The 12,158-nt window shown below is 42.0% G+C and overlaps 1 protein-coding gene across 5 annotated transcripts in view; it reads left to right on the forward strand.

The window, feature by feature from the left end:
- Window positions 1-527: 527 nt before the first annotated feature.
- ZRANB1 (zinc finger RANBP2-type containing 1) overlaps window positions 528-12,158 on the forward strand; it is a 45,594-nt gene continuing 33,963 nt past the window's right edge. The window contains exons 1-2 of one of the 5 annotated variants that reach the window (XM_064464357.1): window positions 528-787; window positions 3,158-3,282. The gene's annotated coding sequence lies outside the window, so the exon portion shown is untranslated. Of the gene's footprint in view, window positions 788-825; window positions 1,049-1,659; window positions 1,817-3,157; window positions 3,283-12,158 lie in introns of those variants that run through there. The other 4 variants (XM_064464358.1, XM_064464356.1, XM_064464359.1 and 1 more) reach the window with 4 other exon arrangements.

Below are 12,158 nucleotides of genomic sequence, written 5' to 3' on the forward strand. Positions count from 1 at the left end.
AGAATTAACAGGAAGGCAGCAAAGGCAGGGGTCTGCAAAGGCTGGGTGGGAGACCCTCCATCGAGATCTTTATGTATCGTAGGGAGATGTTTCTGTCGGGACACTGGGCGAATGGGGTGCCGCAGAGCGGTGGTTCCGACGGCTGCTCTGCCCGGTGCCGTCGGGCGGGCGTTGCCTGAGGGATTATTTCCGTAGGAGCACTGATGCCGCCGTACCCCAGCGCCCGGCGCAGCGTAGGCCCGACTCCGCTCCCGACGCCGCCCGGGCGTTTCTCTGAGGCGGGCCCCGAGTGCAGGTTGGCCTCGCGGCGGGCCGCGGCCGCGGGGGTGCGTGGGGAGGGCGGCAGGGGGTCCCGGGGGTGCGGGGGGGATCCGGGTCCCCTGGTGCGCTGCGGGGAGGGGCGAACCCAGCGGCAGGCATGACATCACCCGTTCTCCCCAAAGAGACGCGCGCCGATTGGCGGAAGGGAAGGGGCAGGCTCCGCCAATGGGCGCCGGGCAGGGCGGCAGGCTGGGCTGACGTGCGGGCTGCTGGCCGTATGGGGGTTTATTTTGCTTTGGGCCGCTCCAGCCGCCGCCATTAGAGGAGCCCGGGGAGCGGGGCGGCAGGCCCCCCCCCCCCCGCCCCCCCCGCCGCGCCGAGTGGGAGCGCCCGCGGCCGGGGCAGCCCGCCGCGCTGGGAGAGACCATGTCCTGAGCGGGGAGAGGACGCCGCAGCCAGCGGGCCGGGGGGGGGGGGGGGCGGCGCGGCTTCCAGCGCCTGAGGGACGGCTCCCGGCGGCGGCGAGGTAAAGCCCCTCTCCCCTCCGCGGGCAGCGCCGGGGCAGCGGCCGGGGGGCGGCGTGGGGAGCGGCCGGGGCCCCGCGGGGAGCGGGGGGTCCCCCCGGCGGGGCGGCGGGACACCCCCGTCCCGGCACCGCCGGCGGTGAGAGGGGCTCTGGGAAAGCCGCGTTACGGCAGCGAGAGCCTCGGTACAAAGGCAGGAAACTCTGATTTTTCTCCTGTGGCTGCTTCTCCAACGCTGGGCTGCAGTACCTCGGTCTGCTGGGGTGAGATCATGCCTCTGCTGCCTCCCACTTCTCTCCCCCCCTCCTCCTTTTATTCCTTTTTGGATATGCCTCTGTTGATCCCTGCGCTGTGGTGGCGTGGGTGATGGGAGCTACCTGCTGGTGTGCGAGTCCTGGGTAGCAGAACTTCCACGGTATCGCCTATAGTATCACCTATTGCCGACGCTTTATCCGAAATAAAGTACGGTGTGGGAAGTGTTTCAAAACCGAGCTTGTTTTTGTGAAGTTTAAAAAAAAAAAATTGGAAAAGTTTGATTAGCGAGTGAGGCAAACCTCAGTAATCCACGCTTGCGGTGCCTTCCTGGCTTCGCCGTCCCACGCTGCGGCAGGTTCCTGCCGGGATAAGGTAAACTTGCGTGGGGAGGTCACGGATGTGTCCGTGAGCCCTTCCTTGGGAGCGCCGAACGGCGTTCCCTCCAGCCCTGAGCCCGGGTCTCCAGCGCTCCCTCCCCGGAGCACTCGCCGTCGCTTCCGAGCAGCGGGTGCGAGAAACGGTGGGAGAAAATTAATCTGGGTCTCCTGCGTGGCAACACAGCGCGGCTGCCGAGAACTTTTTCCTGCCACGGTGACTATCGGCGATAACGATAACGACAACTTTTTCTAGAATTCTTGGGAGTCGGTGTAGTAAACAAGTGGTGTTTGACAGGCTTAGTGCTGTGTCTGCTCACTGGGTACCCGCTGTGCCGTGAGCGGGGCAGCTGGCGTGTGAGTTTAACGCATTGATACGTTTGTTGACGCAAAAATTGAAAGGTGAGATGTCTACTCGGTAATACCTTCCTCCTTTCTCTAACGCATACTGTGTTGAAGCTCATTCTGGCGTGAGTGGAACCTTGTAACAGTAGGTCAGGGAAGATTTGTTGTGTTTAATTTTGCTTCTCCTGCTCATGTAGCATTTTGTCTTTGGTGACTACAGAAGAAATTTGTGATGCCCATTTCTTTTTGCCTTTTTTTTTTTTCTTTTTTCCTCCTGTTTTTCAGCAGTTACTCAGGGAGGGGGAGACAGGTAAGCAGCAGGAGGTGTTGTGGAATTCTTATATTTGCCTCTTTCCAAATGCCAAGTTGAATTGGTGCCTCAGCATGCGGAGTCTAGCATGTCATATGTAAAAGATCACTTCTGATTTAAGTCTGTCACAGTATTGAAAGAGAATAATGCTTTTGGATGCATTGCATTTTGTAGGATTTGTGAAACTCCAGTTATGTGGTGTAATTCTCTTCAAGGAAGAAGGTACTACCTTTACCTTTCTTGCGCCACTTAAGTAAGGACAGGCAGACGGGGATGACCGATGAGGCCATAATCTGTTATTGTAGAGTTGTATCCATTAGCATTTTCTCAGAAGTATAATTAAAAATATTAATTTAATTGGAACGCTGAGTGGCATAAAAGCATCAATGGGATTCATCGCAGAAGTATGACTTAAATTGGAGACTAGTTAAAACACAGAATTGGTCAAGGCAACGTTTTCAGTCTTCTTTAGCCTTGTGTACGGTCATTCTAATTGTACGTCATTCGATATGGAAATCCCTTCCATCTTTGGTGTTCTTTGCAAGATGGATCTGTAGCTAAGTCAGGAGTGTAAGTAGAAAATACTTTACTGATTGTATGGGAGGTTATTTTTAATACAGTCAATCAAATTAATCAAATGTACTCTCAGGCACTTTAATGTGAGATTTACTGGCTCCTTCATGTGGTATTAACTTAGGTGTTAACGTTTCTTTTTCCAGCTTCCCTTTGCCATGTCAATTTTGCGCCGGATTGAGATTGTGCAGAACTTTAGATCGATCATTCTTTATCGTGATGTACCATCTACTAGTCACAGCAAAGCATTTAAACTCCTACTGCCAGTTCTGTTGGTACTCTTATGCCCCCCACGCACACACACACCACACCACCCCCCCACCCCCTCCCCAAGTTGAAGACTGGGTTATTTTGAGCTGTTCAAAATCTATGTCAACAAGTAATTCACATTTTAACTGCATGAATTATGATACACAGTCTCCTGGTACTAAAATGGAACTAAACTTTAGTTTGGCAGCTGAAAATGGCTGGCTTAGCTCTAACAGAGTTCTTAATTTTTTAAATTTTTTTTAAAGTAGTACTGTGTATGAAGAGGGAAGTGAGGCGAAGTTGAAAAGAATGTTTTTTCAGTACAGCTGATGAAGAGCTTACCACTTCACTTGTCAAATGGCATAGCTTGGTAAAGTCAGTTGAATAACAGGTAATTATAACTTTGTAATGTCAGTTGAATGGAATTTGTTATACCTTAAAAAGAAAACTTCCATCTTATTAAGATCTCAAGCATTTCCTGGTATTTACTCTTTTTCACAGCATAGCTCACATTGTTGTAATTTGCACAGAATTGGACTGAGTTTGTGGCTGTTCATTTTTGCATCATCAATTGCTGAAGCACAGCTTCTCATACGTATGTAGTTAATTCTTTTGGAACTTTGTTGAGATACGAGATTGGTAATAGGACTGTTATCTTTTGGGTATCTAACGGTTAACATACTTTAAAAGAAGAACTGTAGTACTTCATCAATTCTAAGAATATGTTAGTCTATAGTAATATGGATGATTTTGTATTTCCTTCTCTTGTGGCATGGGCAGGTCTTCAGAAGCTCTGTAGTCAAACGAGTTGTATCCACCCGGCATTTTTCAGAACAACTTTTTTCCTGTGCTGCTGTCCCATTTATGCAAAAACTCATTTTGGTGAAGATCAGTGTGAGGAGAGGTGTGGAGGGGTGGAGTAGGGAATGAGTGCAGTGATGTTTGAAGAAGGAACTGTCTTCAGGAGGGGGGCGGATATGGTTTGAGAAAGCAGAAGGAATGGTGCCTTTTTTTTACAAGGAACACGGGAGGGTAATACATTGGAAGGAGCGGAAGTTGCTCGTATGCGCAGAGCATCTTGCCTACGAAGCAGCCAAGTTTGCAGCCCTTTTGCATCTTTTACTGTACAGCAGATATAATTAAATTGGCATTTTTCGCTTTGGTTATTTAAATTTATCCTAATGTAATCCATTCTACATGTTATTAAAACAAGGATACTGTTGCATTTTTTTATTTATTTTTTTTAATTAAGGTGGAATTTTGTTTTGCTGAGAATGGCTGATAAGTTTGCTTGTGTTCACATGTGCATGTTAAACTAATGAAAGTACTTCTAAGACAAATGCTGGAGAAGGCACAGAATTTATATCTGTCTTTAAGGTTGAGTTAAGAATTGAGCTGAAATTACTTGAAGTAATGAGAGCTAGGTACAAAACAAATACCAGGCATGCAACCTGCCGTCCGGGGGGTGGGGGGACTGGAAGGATGGACCTGTGTCTATTTTGGTAAGTGTAAACAGGACTTCTTTCTGAAACTGCCCTCCTTGTGAGTAAGGAGGCTGCTGTCTTTTTTTCTCTTTTTTTTTTTTTCTTTTCCTCCTCCCACTGTGCCAGAAGCCAATACAGGGTGATGTTTTATTTGGATTACGTTTGCCATTATTTTTGTAAACAAATGGTAAGGTTTAAAAAATCCTCCATGTGATTCTTTTGACTTTGACTTGATTTAGCATTTGGTCTTGAGTAGCTGTTTTTAATGAAACAGAAAAAGTCCGAGTTACTGGGGAGTTTACAAACTTTAAGAAACTTCTGTAAGTTATGTTGATGTTCAGCTGTCTTCTGGATATTCAGGAGTTCGCTTTCCTGAGCTAAGGAAAAGAGTCAGAACCATGGTTTATGTGACTCTGGAAAGAAAAATAAACTTGGGTGGTCTGTTTTCAGTAGATTAAAACTATTAGGATGAAATAATCTTTTAGTGGCTTTGAAGTTGCACACACTTTTGTAGGTCCATTCATGTGAAAACCATGCAGCTCTTGGTGCATAGTCAGTTGATTATCTGGGAAGAAAATGACTGTCAAATGTCACGAATATGGATAACTCCAGCAAAAAATAGGAAATTTGCTTTCTGGAGGTGATTGTTGGTTTATAAGAGAATCCTGTTTCTTGTGGTTGTAAAGGTTGTAAGTGCATTGTGTAAGTGTTGACTTGTACTTCTTTCAGGCTAATGGGCTTGAAAGTGTTTCTTCCGTCTCCATTCATTTTCCCAGTATCTAAGAGGGGATTCAGTAGACAGCTGGCGTATTTATTAGTCTCTGCTATCTGAATACTCCTGTGAAACAGCCTCAATCTGCAGGTCTGAGTCTTAAGTCTTCCGCAGTTTCAAGAAGTGTTGAGTATGTACTTGTTTTCATGCTGGGCCTTTTCTTTTTTTTCTTTTTTTTTTTAGTTGACACTGCCATAGTAAGCCAGCAGTACTTTGTACTAGCTGTCTTAACAATGTCTGATTGTCGTTTATGCCTTCTGTGGATAGGCCTATGGGTTTAGGTTTTGGCTACAAAGGCTCCCCTGTACTGTGTGCTTGTTGAGAAGCTAATTTCCATCTTGCTGAACAGTTGGAATGGTCTGCTGGACTATATACTTTTTTTTTTGACCTGTGCATTACTGTTTAGGCTGGCAGGGATAAAAAGAATTGTCACCTCATGGCTTTTAAGTGGTTTATTTAAAGAAGGCTGTTCAGTGTTGTCTCTAGCAGCAAGTTATTCCCAGCCCCCAAAAGCAAGTTTACTGTTTTCAAGCTGTTACTCTGAAACTTTCTAGCAGCGCAGAGTACCTTCCAGTGATTAACTTGGAGTTGTTGGATATGTATTATGAGCAAAATACAGATTTCTAATCATAAGGTTAAAAAAAAAGATTAAAAAACCCCACCAAACCTGATACTGCTCCTTCTCTACGAGTTTGCATTTGTTTTCCCTGTGATATTTGCTACTAATTCTTTACACTGTCTTAAGCAGCGACATACACAGTAGTGGGTTTTGTGTGCTGTAATAATAGCGTTTTTGCTTCTCTTCTCCCCCCCCCCTTTTTTTTTATACTTCACTGTCTAGCCAGTGTCTTAAGAGCTGAATAAAGTGACTGTAGCTTGTATGGCTTACTTGAACTGGAACTAGTCTTAAATACAGCCTAATTGCAAATGTGTATACCAAAGACGGTCCTTGACTGTATTTGAAAGTGGCTTGCCATTAATTAGGAGGAAACCACATGATAGTTGATGTTGAACGTGTGTTTCCTTGTTTTATCTGGTGGCAGGTGGTTTTTCTCCACCAAATGGTGAATCTGTCTGCATCTAGCCATGGCATGATTTATGGTCAGCCAGTATCAAGGAGGTCCAGAAGATAATTACAAGAACTGAATGTCAAACATACAAGTTTCAATACAGTGTTCCTCGGTTGTTGGACAGGTTTAAGTGTTTTCAAGTTTTAATGTCTGACTCCATGGTGTGTTTTTATTCAGAGCGTGACATCTGGTTTTCCTCATCTTGTGTGAGGATGGCTGAGATCTAAACAAAAATGAGTCTCGTGTTTTAGGCGTGTAGTCTAAACACAGATAAACTGTCTTTTTGTATTTGACCTCAGTTTTTATAGAGTCCTCTTGTTCAACTTGCATACTTTGTCCAATGCAAATAAGAAGTTTTAACAATTCTGTTGTGTTTTATTACATATGTGTGTTACTGTATTGTACATATTGAGTCAGTATTAATCTGTTGCTGATTGTTCACGATGATCGGATTTGTTAAATGTTGCTGGCTGTAGTTATGCAAATGTTCTATCATAGCTCATTATTTTGAGTTGCTTTGCTTGATTTTTGATTAGTATTGCGTGGGAGATGCTGTGTATTACGTAACTGTTGATCTGCTTACTCTAATTTTCGCAAATGATACAGGTTTCTAACTAAGCAGTTGTACTTAGTCCATCCTAATGTGTAGTAATGTCTCATCTAAATAGTTGTTCACTTTTAATTGAGTTTAAAACAAAACAAAAAAAAACCCTGAAAAATGCAACTATCTCCTGAAATAAGAAAGAGGACTGAACTACAAGCTGCTGATACTGTTTTTATAGGCTGTTTTCAGCAGTTAAGGTTTTCCTATCTTTTAGTCACAAATTTGATAGAGCTCTATGTAGTTTGACCTATTTGCCATCAGTAACAAATAAAATGGAAACTTGTACTTTGCAAGTTACACAGCAGGACTAACTGTAGTGGTTAAGAGCACAAAAATGCTTCAAGGGACAATATAAAAACAAAAAAAGACAGTGGAAAAGGTGGAAGTTTAGTATTGTCAAATATCTGTTAATTCTGTGATGAGTTTTCAGGTTTTGCATAAGAGTCAGTTCATAGTTAGGTCTGCATCCTAACGTAAAGTTCATTGTCAGTTCTCGAATTTCAGATGTCTCCTAAGATTTGTAATCTCCCGAATGTTTGAATACCTACTACATAAAACGTTTGCAGAATTGGGCATCCTCTTGCATTAAAACTGCATATAAATTGTCTTGCTTATGCAAAGTCAGGCTTTAAGGTCTATGTGAAATGATAGTAGTTGGATTGGAAGTGTGAATAGATATTGAAAGGAAAGCTGAAACAAAATCAGCGTAATTTTTCTGAATACCATAAGTACCCAATAAAGTAGGCTTAAGATGCTTTGAAATGAGATGTGAATCCATAAATCAAAATGAAAACAATCTTTTATTAATTGTATGTAAATGAAGGCCGTCAAAATTCACCCAAAGAACAGACTACTGAATGTCTTCAAAAGTTACTACTTTCTCAGGCTTTTTTTTTTGGCTGAGAACTGCATTTCTTGAAGCGTGTTTCTTTGTGAAAGATCAAGTCTGGATTTTAACTAATTGCTCGCTTACAAGAGTAGATGAAAAATTGTACATAATGAAGGAGGTCAGGCCTAAAAACCTGCAGTACGGAGTTACTTGTTGACAGCCTAGACTGTCTAAACTGAAGGAAAATGCTAAAACTCTTTTTAACGTAGTAGATTGTAAATAGTTACTCAGTTATAACTAAAACATTTTCAGTTGTTTCCTCATGCACCATTAATGTTCTAGTGTGTAGATTGTGTTGTGATTTACATAGCAATGATTTGATCTTTAACAGAACTGAGATTTGTTCCCATCCTAACTGCGCGATGATGCCTCTCTTAAGGCAGCAACATTCTTCCTGTTACCCCTGTTATCCGGAGCAAAGGAATGGCTCTGCTGCGGAGAAGAGCGGAGGTGATCCTTGTGTGTTTCGAGAGCAGTGCTCTTGCTGGGGTGACGATGGGAAGGATAATGTATTTTGGCAAAAGCCTCTGTCTTCCACCACAGTTCTTGCTTTGTATCTGTAATGTTTAAGAAGGGGGTTTCTGTGTTCTTTAATGGTAGCTGCAGTCTGAGACGGGTTCCTACTGTCTGTACTGCAAATAGCCAGCTAGGGTTCTCTGAAGAAATAAAAATTTTGTAAGCGAAAAACTCCACCCGGTAGAGCAGCTTGCAGATCCTGAGATGACAGAGTATTTTCTTGTTTTTGCTGATCTGGTTGGGGCAGTATCCTGCTCGTTTTTAAGGAACTGTCCCAACAACCAAAGCAAACTGTGCTTACTTCTTGCTTCAGTGTAACGAGTTTATCCAGGCTAATACAGAAGATGTTTGTGACCTTGCAGTAATCTTTCTGTTCTTTATAATAAAAATAGTTATTGCCCTTACTGCAAAGCTTCCAGATTCAGGGCTGATCTGATTTGGTTGTCCCATTGACAAAGTCAATGTTCTTAATTTTTTTTTTTAAACTAATTTGCAAAGATGATAATGGAACTTACTGTTAGTTCTCTTCAAACTATAGCAGCCTAGGTTCAAGTTTTATGCTTTTAATATACTGATCTGTTGAGGCTTTGCTGAATTCTTGAGAAAGCAGTTGTGCAAGAATAGTGAATAGCTGAAGGTGGAGTAAGTAAGTGTAGTAAGTTAAGAGAAGAAAACATCGGTAAAATTCCACTGTAGAAAATAAGGCAAGGCAAATTTAATATGAAAATGGATTCTTAATACTTGGCAATAAATTTCAAATAGGTTATTTTAAAATGTAAGTTGTTTTTGTGGAAGTGTATTGACAGTGCGATACTTCACAAGGATCCTTGGACCAGATAACAAAAGTGAATTTGAGCCAGTTAAATAGCAATGTCTCTTATGTAAGGAATCATTGAGGAATTTTTCAGAGGGTTTACAAGTTTGAAAGAAACAAATTGGCCTTTTTGATTTAAGCTTGTGTACAGCTCTGTTATCTTCTAGACCTTCCTACTGGCTGTATTTAAAAATTGGCAAAACTTTTGTTTGAGTCCCTTGGTACAGCTCATATGAGCTTTAAAAAGATACCATGGTTAGAGGCAGCAGGAGTGACAGTGTTTATAAATGCATTTGTTTGGAAACAGTGAAATCGAACTGTTGCTTTGTTTCCTGCTGTGAACAGGACTCAAATTAATCTTATGCATCTTTTAAAAATGTTCTGCAGTTTGACAGAACAAAACCAGCTACAACTATCTGAATTCAGGCGAGTGCATATTTTATCATAGTCATTTAAGGTGATAATCCAGATGTGTGATTTTAACAGGTTTTTCTTTTACAGCTTTAATTAGAGAGCTTATTTGTGTATAAATGAACTTCAGTTTTCTAAGTAGTATGCTAATTTCTTATGGGTAATTGGAAGAGAACTTGAGGTAGTGACGTGCAAGGGGGAACACTTCTGAAAATGTGTCAAGTTATGCTGGGTTAATCATAGGCAATTTTTCTTAAAAAGCTGTTTGTTCATAGTGTGTATATATAAGCTTCACAGCAACATTATCCAGCTGTTAGTGAGCAATTACAGCTGTCAGATTGAGACCCCTTTCTTGGTAGATGCACATTTAAATACACCATGTTTCATAATACATGAAGAATACAGTCAGTGAAAGTGCTGCTGTTTGATCTTTTGCTTTGACTCGCAGTCCCGTTCCTCTCCACTCCTTTTTGTGGTTGGATTTGTGAAAGGTGTTACTTCTACACTCATAAACTGTTGAGTTAATAGATTCTGCATTTGGTTATAGAGGCTTCTCTTTCTTTCAGAACAAGAGGCTTCTGCTTATTTTGTTCCTCTGAAAAGTTGCTTCAGTGTTTTAAAATAAAAACAAATGAACCAGCCTGCCTTTCTTTTGGGAGCCGCCTAAGAGAGGCAGCAATGTCGGGGAGGAGGGGGTGGATCTCTTGCCTTGCAAGCCTTGCTGAAGGCTTAAGTTCATCCCTAAGCTCCCTTTTCCCTGCAAATACAGAAGCAGTTAGCATTGTTTGAAAATCTGTACACATGAGCAAAACGAGTTAAGGTGGGAACACTGATTTGATCAGTATAATTACGTAATGTTTCTGCCAGCACCATCCCAGCAAAAAAATCTGTAGTGTAGACTGGTCTAAATCAGTGTCTGGCCTGTTTACAGGAAAGGGCTTGATCATTTAATGAAATGGACCTCCATGCTGTTCCTTGTTTGAGCCAAAGGAAGAATAACTTCTGGACACAGTGAATAATTAATTTGAGGGGAGTATAATATATCCCATCATAAAAATCTTATTTGAGAACTTCATTGTTTCTTCCCAATTTCTATGTGCCATTTTGTGTTTTCCCATGTATCTAAAAAGAATATTCTTAAAAGTTGAAACAAAGGGAAAGAAAAGTTTGTGACTGTTCTTGGTGACCTTTTCTGACTGACTTTATTTAGTAAAAGGGTAGTCTGCTAAGGTGTTGATTTTTAAAATTATTTTTCTTTGTTACTTAATTTGTCAGAATTTAATATATTCTCCTCTTTAAAGTACTGAGTTACTCTGCTGGTCTGTCAGGAAGGTATTTAGCACACTGTATAAACTGATCAATTGGAACTTGCTTGGAGTTTTGTGGGTTTTAATTTCTTGTCTGCTCATGCCTTTGGACATTAAGGCATGCACCTGCACCTCACAGTCACTGTTGTGCTATTCCTCTGTGAGAGGAGGTACTATATGATTCAACTTCTCCTCTGCGAAGAATCTAAAATAACAAGTTAACTTGAAGACAGAGTGGCAAAGAAGTAATCCTGAAAAAATGTAACAAGCTTCAAACTGCTCAGTGGCTGGATAATGATCCCATATCACTAGAAAATCAGATGGTTTTGGTGTCCCTGGGGTGGGGGGCAGCTGGGGGTCAGACCAAGATCTAAAAGTAAAAGAAAAAAAAAACCAACCCTGATATGTGAAAGTGCTAAATTTCCTCATCTAGCTATAGTGGGTGTTGGCAGAGCTATCAAAGAGGAGAAATCGCATTGCTCCATTGAGCCTTCTTATATTCTTTACTTCATAATAACCTGAGGCCTCGTGTTTGGAGGTAGTGAGCTCACATCTCGGAGGCTTTCGGAGCTGCAGGTACTCAGCCTCTCTAAGAATTATGTCTGAAAGCATCTAGCTTTTTAAGGGCCGCAGAGAATAATTGCAGCTAAAAACCTAATCTCATGATATATGTGAAAGCTTTTCTGTGGCACAGTCTGTACTGTGCTATTTAGCCTCATAAATAGTATCTCAGTATTTGTTTAGAGTGTTTTTGCAACCAGCTGCTTTTCAACTTGAGCAGCAATCTCCTTTCCCAGTCTTTATGTCAGTAAAACAGATGATGCTTTGTTTTCTTGCCCCATCCCAAATGTGGCTTGGGATTTGTTTGCAGTGGGAACTGTTGGGTTTAAGGCTTTACAGACAAGGACAGGTAAGAGACCGTTTACAGTTACAGATCCCTCTCGGGCTTCATCACACTTTGTATGCTGATCTAGCTTTTGATTGAAAGCATTACCTACTGAAAAGATACCAGCTTCTGCTCAGGTAGAAATTATTCTCAAGCTTGTGTTGGGCATTGAAGTATTGGGACAGCCACTTTCTGGTAGTGCAAGTGAAACTGCTCTTGGTGGCAGTTGGCAGCTGCACAGACGGGGCACTGCTTCCTTCTCTCTTCTGAAAACCATGTTCAACTGTCTTAAGTTCCTAATTAGGAAACATTAATATCTCAGGAAACTCTCTACTGTTTAAAGAGAGAACAAACTTACTAAGAAATGTTAAAGCCACTAAAAAACTGGGAATTGGGGAAAAAATCCTTGACCAAATGGAATAGATAAACCTAGCGTGTAGTGTACCCATAAAAGAGGTGTTTTAGCAAAGCTTTAGTTTGTTCATGGAGTAAAGAAACTGCTTTTCCTCCCAAG

Source organism: Phalacrocorax carbo, chromosome 12 (genome assembly GCF_963921805.1).
Source record: "Phalacrocorax carbo chromosome 12, bPhaCar2.1, whole genome shotgun sequence".
Classification (NCBI taxonomy): Eukaryota; Metazoa; Chordata; class Aves; order Suliformes; family Phalacrocoracidae; genus Phalacrocorax; species Phalacrocorax carbo.